Below are 9,629 nucleotides of genomic sequence, written 5' to 3'. Positions count from 1 at the left end.
ACTCCGTAGGGCGTATTCTTCTCCAACTCACCATAAACTATGTGAGGAATAGGTGGGCCAGCTCTCCAATGTTGTCTATGCACCCGGGTGCCAGGGACCCAAACCATACTCTCGCTGGCCCCCTCAAGGTCACTGTGAAAGCTCTGCAATCCACTTCTCCTAAAAAGCAGTGCAGGGTCATGTGAGCTCTAAAGGCTTTCAACTGTTCGAGGGGGTCTCTGATCCAATCATACATGTCCACGAGGGGAACTCAGAACTTCGATGATAGGGGCACATCCATCACCTCCTCGTTGCAAGATAGGCCCTTGCTGGTGAGCAGTTGGTCTACTAATGACGATGTGCCCATCTTCCTTGCCATTTCTTTGTATTTTCCTTTGAGGTTACGCAGCTAATCCTGCATGTGTTTTCTTTCTTCTTTCGTGTCACCCCCCCTCCTGCATTTGTGGACTCTACGTGCTCGTTGTTGTTTGGCCCTGCCTCATTCTTTGGTCTATCGGTGGCTACTCTGAGTGTCTCGTTCTCTTTTCAAAGGGTCTTCACTTTGGTAGTTTTCTAGACTCTACGTGTTTGTTGGTGTTGCTTCTTCTTATCCTCGAGTTGTCTGAGAATGAGTTGTCGCATGCATATGAAGGACATGTGAAGTCTATAGAGATCACATAGACGGCGTCACTGTTAACGTCATGTTTCATACGCCTTTGGGTCAGGTTCCAGCAACTCGAGTCTTGGTTTGTTCAACTACACACTTAAGAAAACATGAAGAGTGGGGGGCCTTGGTGTAGGCTGAGGAGTCTCCAATGCTAAAGTCAGTATATCTCCTTAGTAGTTTGTGTGTGTGCTTAGAGGAATCAGAGAGTTCTTCGTACCTGGGGTCGTCTTTTAAACTAGATTTCTAGGTGGAGATAGCTCATACCTGACGTTAGGGAGCCCATGTCCCTTTAACTGTTTGCTTAGTCAGAATTTTTTATTTCGGTGTGAGTTTTGGGGTGGCATCATCAATGTGGCATAGAGTCTCGGAAGTGGAGCCATTAATGCAACGTGGCTCCCTGACTCATTTTACCTTGTGGACATTCCCTATTAAGTCCCCCCCCCCCCATGCCTGCTATAAAGAGATCAAGGGTTTCCCATATTTCTCGCCCCCCTGGCTACGCATGCCTGCACAAGTTCCAGAGGGTATGGTGTCATCGTGGAGGTGTCAAGGCGGTCCCATCTGCCCCTACTAGCTGCTTTCCCCACATGTGGGTTGCTTCGTGGGTGGGTTTCACTCATGGGTTGAGTACTTTGTAGAGGCCCACTAACTTCTTATAAAGGAGGGTCATTGGGCTTGACTGGGCTCAGCCGGCCTCTTTGATTTACTTCCCAAGTGGTCCCTCATGGGCTTCCTATATAGGCCGATAAAAAGAAAAGCTCCCTTACAGGTCTCACTTGATCCTTGAGTTGATAATTTTTTCAATTCGAATCCTTCGACAACATAAGTATAGACTAGGTCCCAAAACCCACGTCGTGCACCAATGCTTCAAACCCAATTAGTATTGTACCTGTGATTCAAACTTCTCAATGTGACAGAAAGGAATCTACTTAATTCTTAATGTGCAGTAAGAATGTTAAGGGGGGTCATGCATACTTGAAAGAGGGGAACGCGTTTTGTAGTTGACTTAAAACCTCTTTTTTTTCACAAATGAGATGAGATGAGTTGAGATAAAAATTGAAAATTGAATAAAATATTGTTAAAATATATTTTTTTAATATTGATTTTGTTTGGAATTTGAAAATTTTAAATTGTTTATTTTATTTTGCGTGAGCAATTGAAAACGTTGTAATGATTAGTTAAGATGAGATGAGATGAGATATTTTGAGAAAGTGAATCTTCTTTTGGTCATAAGAAAATGAAGAAAAGAAGAGGCAATATTTTCTGTAATACTCTGCATTACCACTATGTATAGTTTACAATGTGTGTCTCTTTATATAGACATCAGTAAAAGTGTGAGAAAATAATACAAAAGGAAATAAACAGTTACAACAGTGCTGCACTACTAACAGAATATAGACTAAGGAATATTTCCTGAATCTCTTCTATAGTTGAGGTGGATGTGTCTGAGTGAAATTTCTTTGGTTGTGCACCTGCATTGCTCTTTGGTTGTGCACTTGTATTGCTTAGGTTGATATGCCCCCTCAAGTCCATTGGGGTGTCTAGCACAGTGAGACTTGACCTGAGTGAGATGAATCTGTCAGCAACTATAATCTTGGTGAATACATCAGCTAGGACCATTGAGGGTTGTGTTGAATAATTTGTATGTTATGTGAAATGTTCATTTCTTTCGCAGTGTCTAACTTTGCATTATGAAGTGAATTAGGGTTTTGTCTGTTTCTTTTCATTTTTTATGTTTATGTGAATTTTCCATGCTCTTAATTGATTGGGCCTCTAGATAGTTATGAATTCAATAAGTTTACTCTGGCAGTTAGGAGAGGGCTGGTTTGGATTCAGAGATGAGAGGAGATGGTTTTACATAAAAGATGAAAGTTAAAAAACTATTTTTAGAATATTATTTTTTAATATTATTATTGTTTTGGGCTTTAAAAATGTTGAATTGTTTATTATTTTTATATAAAAATTTAAAAAAGTTATAATGATCAGATGAAATAAGATAAAACGCTTTCGAATCTACATGGGCTGAGACTTTGGTCATTGCTTGCTTAACCAGCCGTACGTTAACTTCCAATTAAGGATCACAAGCAAGTGATACGCCTACAAGTCCGAGGAACACTTTTTTTCTCTAATATAGAATATATATAACTCCCCATAAAAACCGGCAGAACGTTTGTTGGACCATATGTATTGACTTTCTGGGTTAGACCTTCTCAGAAATGTTGCATCGTATTACTTTCTATAACGCGGCAAAACAATATATGTAATGCTAGTTGATGTAGTAGGACTGAATGACATGTTACAAATCAACAAAATATTCTTCCCTGAGGACCTGATGTACGCAAATCATTCCTTATATTGTCTTGATCATCACACACTGCACAAAAGCACAAGGACAAAGAACAGCCCTAATCTAAAATAAAAATTAAGATTGCCGGCCGGGAGGAGAAAGTATAAGAAGGTTGTCAAGATAACAATCTGTCTTTGACCATTCGGCCATAAACATTTTGTTTTCTGATTACTTAATTATTGTCAGATTATGACAAAAACAAAAACCAAACAAGGATTGATAAAAAAAAAAAACAAATAAATAAATAAAAAATCAGCAAATTCCTTATATCTCCTTAAGAAATGGTCAAATTTATTAACTACTTGACGCTGGCCTATAATGTTTTATTTTTTAAATGTTTCTTCCTCGTACGGAAGATGCAAAATACTATATGGAAAAAAAAAAAAAAAAAAAAAAACATAACCCATACGATGAAGAAACATTAAAAAAACCAAAGTGTATTCCCACAGAATGCCCACAACTAGTTTACTTGATTGGACATCGATCGCAGTCTTTGCGTTGTGGTTCACTACCGGGACAAAGGAGCTTCAAAGACGTTGAGGAATAAGATATATAGTCATCTCTAACATCATGATATTTGATTAGAGTCATTTCTAGTTTATTGTATTAGATTAAATTAATGGCCCTTCAATTTCAACATTATTGCTTGCATATAAAACTTGGGCTGGACCTGAAATTGACATGAGCTTAGACCCAATTGGGATATTATTTGCATGAAATTGAAATGAGCTTAGACCCAATTGAGATACCTCCATACTTAGACCCGATTCAGAGGTATCTCTTACTTGTTTAGAGATACACGAAATTGACATGAGCTTAGACCCAATTAAGAGCTACCTCATGTCTAAGCTCATGTACCTCTCAATTGGGAACATGAGGTACCTCTAAACTTAGACCAAATGTCAACTAGCACAACATGAACTAAGACCCAATTCAGATACCTCTAAACGTGGCAGGACTGATGTACCAAAAACATTGATCCTTGTAGCACTCTTAATCATTACATGTGACACCCCCAATCCCCACTTAGGATTTAATGGAAATTGAAGCATCAGGATATGCAACACTAGATTACATACTCCATAGATAACAAATAAGAATGCAATGCACCTAACATGCTTATAGAAGTATGAAACTATCGCAACGGAATATGTAATTTTATCAAAACTTTGTACCAGAATAACTAATATCCCAAACTTAGAATAACCATAAAACATAGCAAAACTTGTTTTGCATTTCCTCATTGAAACATACAATCTAAAACATAACATAATGTATTGGAGTGACCTATTGTATTGCCTAAAAATCGAGCTATGGCAATCAAGCATCTCAATGTACCTAAGTAAGCATCATGAGGACAATTAACCATATGAACTTAATTGAGATGTGGGGGTACTATGCAGAGGGATATTGTGACGCCCTGACTCCCACGTACAGAAATGCGAGAATCATGACGTTGGGATGATGACAACATAGCCCATGCATCCCAACGATAAGTGCTCAAGTGTGAGCAACATGCAAGAAGTGCACAACAAAAGTCGCAGCGGTTAATTAAAAGTTAGTCAACTAAGTACCAGAAATTTAAATATAAATATCCAAAATAAGTTAAATTAAAAAAGTTATACAGTTATCTAATATAAATATAATAGAAACCAAATACATAGCCAAAAAGTGGGAGACAAATCTCAATACACCAGCAAGTGATCCAAAATCATTTCTCCAGCAAAGCCGAGTCCTCAGGCTCTTCATCCTCATCTGCATCAAAATATGCGATACCATAAAACGGTACCGCAAGGTGTAGAATACCGTGAGATTAGGAATCTCAGCATGTAATCAACCAAACAACCCAACAAATAAAAATGCATTAATGCAACCAACAAACATGAGTACATGATGAAACACAAATGTGATCCAAAAACATCATTTTTCTCGAAAATGATTATTTTTCAACGCACACCAAAAACCCCATTTGACCAAAAACACGCCATGAATAATATCCATCATTTTTTTAAAAAATGTGCTCATAACCATTAAATCATAAACCGACAACATAATCATTTATTGGACACTATAGGCAGGACTCTACCACCATCCCTATAGTTCATTTTCACACAAGAGGTACTTATCAGAGCACTATAGGCTGGAATCGCAGGCCGAACTCTACCAAAATCCCTGCTTACCACCATTCCTACCGCATACACCATTGGCAGGAATTACAGGTGGAACTATACCACCATCCCTACTGCATGCATCATAGGTGGGAATCACAGGCGGAACTATACCACCATCTCTACAATTCCTTTTTACACAAGAGGAGAATCGCATGCAGGACTGTACCACCATCCTTGCTTACCGTAATCCCTACAGTCTCTTTTTCTTTCTCTCAAACAATGAATCAAATCATTTCAAACATACTCAAAATCATTTCTTATATGAAAACTCAGTATTTCAAATATACACATGAACATGTATGCAATTATGTGAAAATTCAATTTTCAGTTACAAACATGAACATGCGTGTAAATGCATTGCATATGACACAATATATATATTCAGCAACTAGCAAATCACAACATAGTCCAATAACACAAACAACTCTATCCTCCAATCCAACTGGCCCCTTACTCCATTGACTCAGTTCGGCATAACCAACCAATTCGCAGTAAATATGAGTTAGTGCAAAAATACATTTAAATCACAAAAGTTCTTTGGAAAAATACTTACAATGCTATAATATAATTTTTGAAGGATCACGGAGGTGCTAGAAGTGGCGGCACAGCAACGTACCAGTGCAAAATGCACTATGGCCGTTGGTCTCAAAATGCTAGATTTTGAACGGAGACAAACGAAGACTTGAGATTACTAGGGAAGAGTTTAGGGATGTTGATGAAACTAATGGTGGTGGTAGTTGGCCGTGGGTGGTAGCGTAAAGGGTAGTTGAAGTCCAAAAAGTCTAAAACAGAAATGGAGTTGGATGGACTTCACCGGTGGCAGATCGGAGCTGAGGATAGATGGGTTAGGTAGCTGGAGGGTAGCCAGTTATGTGGTGAAGAGGTGGTGCCCAATGGTGGCACGACAGCAACGCGAAAGCACAAGGGGTGTCGCAGCTTGAAGCCGTGTGCGGGGGCTCACGGCGGCGCGAGAGGAGCTGGAAACTGGAAGGTATGGTCGCCAGCTGAAGGGGAAGAAAATGGGAGGGGCGGTGACGCACACAAACGGTGCATGGCGGCGCACAACAACGCTATGGTGGACAACGCACAGACAGGGAGAGAGAAGGAAATCGCGCGTAGGGGAAGAGAGAGAAAGGAGAAAAATAAAAGAAAAAGAGGAAAATAAAAAAAAAAAAGAAAAAGTGAGGGAAAGAAATGAGGTTCAATCCTCACATCTTGGGTCACACAAATGATCTAATGAAAAAGATTTCAAAACAGCAAGTTAAATAAAATAATTTAAACATAATAATTAAATGAAAATAAAATAATTAAACCCAACAATAAACTAATTTAAAATAAAGAGTAATTTAAATGTATAACAATAATTAATATTAAGAAAGTATATAACAATAATTTTCGCAAATTAAAAATCATAAAAAATAAACTAACAAAAAATCTGATGAACTTAAAACAAGAGAATCAATATTTAAATTAATAAAAATAATCTTTTAATTAAAAATATACTAAAATACAGAATGTTACAGATGTCATAAGCTTTTGGTGTACAAGTACATGGAACATGGTTCTTTAGCTAAAAACCTCTCACCCCTTGCACTTGCTGGAAGAAAATGTTTGACATTGTTGTGGGCACAGTGAAAGGCCTAGCTTATCTGCACGAAGATTGTTTAGAGTGGGTTTTACACCCTGACGAAAAGTCCCAGAACAAACTCCTGGACTCTACCTATCAAGCAAAGGTGGCAAATTTTTGGGATGTCAAAGCTACAAAATAGAAACCTCGAGAATTCAAGCTTCTCTAGAATAAAAGGAACCCGAGGGTACATTGCTCCATAGTAGATTTTCAATTTTCCTATCACCTCTAAAGTGGATGTTTATAGCTACGAAATTGTTGTATTGGAGTTGGTGACGGGAAAGGGACCAACAAGGGGTGTCCATTCTATAGACAGTAGAGGGGAGACAGAATCCAAAAGAATGGTTACTTGGGTGAGGGAAAAATGGAATGGAGCGGCTGCAATGGCTTCCTAGCGTGAAGAGATTGATGACCCAATACTAGAAGGCAATTATGAAATGTGTAAGATGGACACTCTAGTAACAGTTGCTTGGGAGTGCTTAGAAGAAGAGAGAGACGCAAGACCCAGCATGAGCCAAGTAGCTGAGATGTTTTTATGCCAAGAAAGTGATAGTCACAGTGATCATGATGTTAATCTATGATTGGAAATGGTACTCATTCTTGCAAGACATCCATGTTTATTTTCATTGCAAATCCTTGATCACAAATAAGCGTTTTTCTTATAATATTGGAGCTATATGTGTACTTGGAAGTAGGGGTGTCAAATCGTGTTAACGGGTCGTGTTCGTGTCGTGTTAAGACATGTATATTATACTATATAGGTCAACTCTAACCCGACCCGTTAAGCTTATCATGTCGAAATCTCAAACCCTGACACGACCCAATAACATAGCGGGTCATGTCGTATCAACCCGTTTTGACCTATTTATGTAAATGGATTGAAACAAACCCAAAATTAACCTCTTTAATCTAGTTAAGTTTAACATAAATTTATATAAATGTTAAAATCACAATATCTATAAAAAATATAAAACTAACTACAAGTCCAAAATTACAATCTAAACAATAAAAATATCGAAATTAAAAGCCTAACAATTTTATTTTTAAGGTATAAGGGTATAATTGTAATTTTAATTTTAATTTTCTTAACGGGTCATAACGGGTTGACCCATTATCAACCCGTTAAGTTATCGTGTCTTAACGGGTCAACCCGTTTTGACCCTAACCCGCTTTTATTGTCTCGTGTTCGTGTTGGGTTAATGGGTCGTGTCACATATTGACACCCCTACTTGGAAGCCTAGTTGTGATTCTATCATCCAACAAAGGGTCAAACTAAAGGCTATTAATAAAAGTTGGGTAATGATACCCTTACGACGTTATACTACCACTTTACTACGCATCTGACGTGTATTTATTTTTTTTATTTTTTCTCTACAGCGCTGCCTACTTCTACGATGCCTACTTTGCCCAAGTCCCTTCCATCAATACTCTTATCTGTCAGAACTTTAGTTGAAATGCTTTATTCAAAAAAATATATATATATTTTTTGGTCTCTCTTAAAGGCTAAAGCCCCCCGTGACTCTCTCTCCTCTGCTCTCTCTCTCTCTTCCTCCCTCCCTCCTTCCTTTACTCTCCCTCAGTAGCCCGTCCGTCTTCTAACTCTCTTATAGTCTTTCTATCTGTCTCGAGTTTGGGCTATTTGGGAGATGTCACAGAAGGGTGCTGTCGCTGCCGCTGTCGTCGCCTCGCATAGCTCCCCCTCCCAAGCTTCCAGGTACTCTGATTCCTTTCATATAAGTTTTTCCTTTAGGTGCTTGGTCATTCACCCCTTTAATAGCTTTTCTTTTGGTTCTTTCCTTTCATTTGCCTTCCATTGACATATAATCTGATATGTAGACAGATTCTCGTAATGCAAAATGAAATAAATTGAATTTTTGTATTGTCACCGCACCACTCAAATTGAAAAATTTAGACTTGCTTACACGAAATGAAATCACTTTTAAACCCTCATGTACTCGATTGTTTTAGTTTCGTCGGAATATAGTTGGTACATTTACAACTAAGAAAAGAAGATGAAGGGTAACTGAGGGGCGGTTTTCTTGGAGTAGAACTATTAATCTTGATGATACTGTGAAGGCAATCAAAACAAATAGAGGGATCAAATCTATTTTTGCTATGGCAGGTTATAAGGGGATTGGAGCTTGAGGAAAAGATCTAGTTTGCATCATTGGGAAGTTATGAGTGGTCACTTATGCTGCAGCTTACATTAATAGAAAAGCAAAAAATGAAGAACTATAAGCTTAGGTTGCTTTTGGATTAGTAATTCCTCATTGAGAAGTTAGATTATCATCAGGCCTATACTTTGATATGGTCTCTTTACTTACCAAGTTTATTTACATTGTCTTGTGTACCGATAAAAAAAAATTTACATTGTCTTGTGATATTTTCAGGTGGTTTGATGTTTTGTACAGTGGAAGAAAAGCCAGATTGGTGCTAAAAGTATGCACAATGGAGGAAACAAGAAAATGTGACTACCTAGAGTAGAATCTTGAATTCTCATGTATTCTTGGAATGAAATATTATGACTAAAGTTGTAATAAGCTACTTTATAATGTTGTATCCAATTGGAATAAATATTATGACTCAATATTTACCAGATGACTTAATCCAAGGATTGATATTTGGCGGTAGTGTGAATGCAGTATTTATTTATGTATCAAGGATTGGTTTGCACAATATGACTTGTACGTAATCACCATTTTTTCTTGACCCAAATATGTATGTGGGATGTATTAAGGATTCATCATTGTAATGCTGTAAAAAGTTGTGCACAATTTGACTTGTACGCAACCCTACCAAATGTACAATGGGAATGACCTGCCCAAATAAATCATAAAT

The 9,629-nt window shown here is 37.8% G+C and overlaps 1 long non-coding RNA gene across 1 annotated transcript; it reads left to right on the top strand.

The window, feature by feature from the left end:
- Positions 1-8,374: 8,374 nt before the first annotated feature.
- On the top strand, positions 8,375-9,402 carry LOC118346097. The gene is made up of 2 exons (XR_004799480.1): positions 8,375-8,505; positions 9,182-9,402. It is a non-coding gene; the product is annotated as an uncharacterized LOC118346097 (long non-coding RNA).
- Positions 9,403-9,629: the final 227 nt, after the last annotated feature.

Source organism: Juglans regia, unplaced genomic scaffold (genome assembly GCF_001411555.2).
Source record: "Juglans regia cultivar Chandler unplaced genomic scaffold, Walnut 2.0 Scaffold_675, whole genome shotgun sequence".
NCBI classification, from domain to species: domain Eukaryota; kingdom Viridiplantae; phylum Streptophyta; class Magnoliopsida; order Fagales; family Juglandaceae; genus Juglans; species Juglans regia.
The sequence above is the reverse complement of the archived record's forward strand: the minus strand, read 5'-3'. Positions and strand labels throughout refer to the sequence as shown.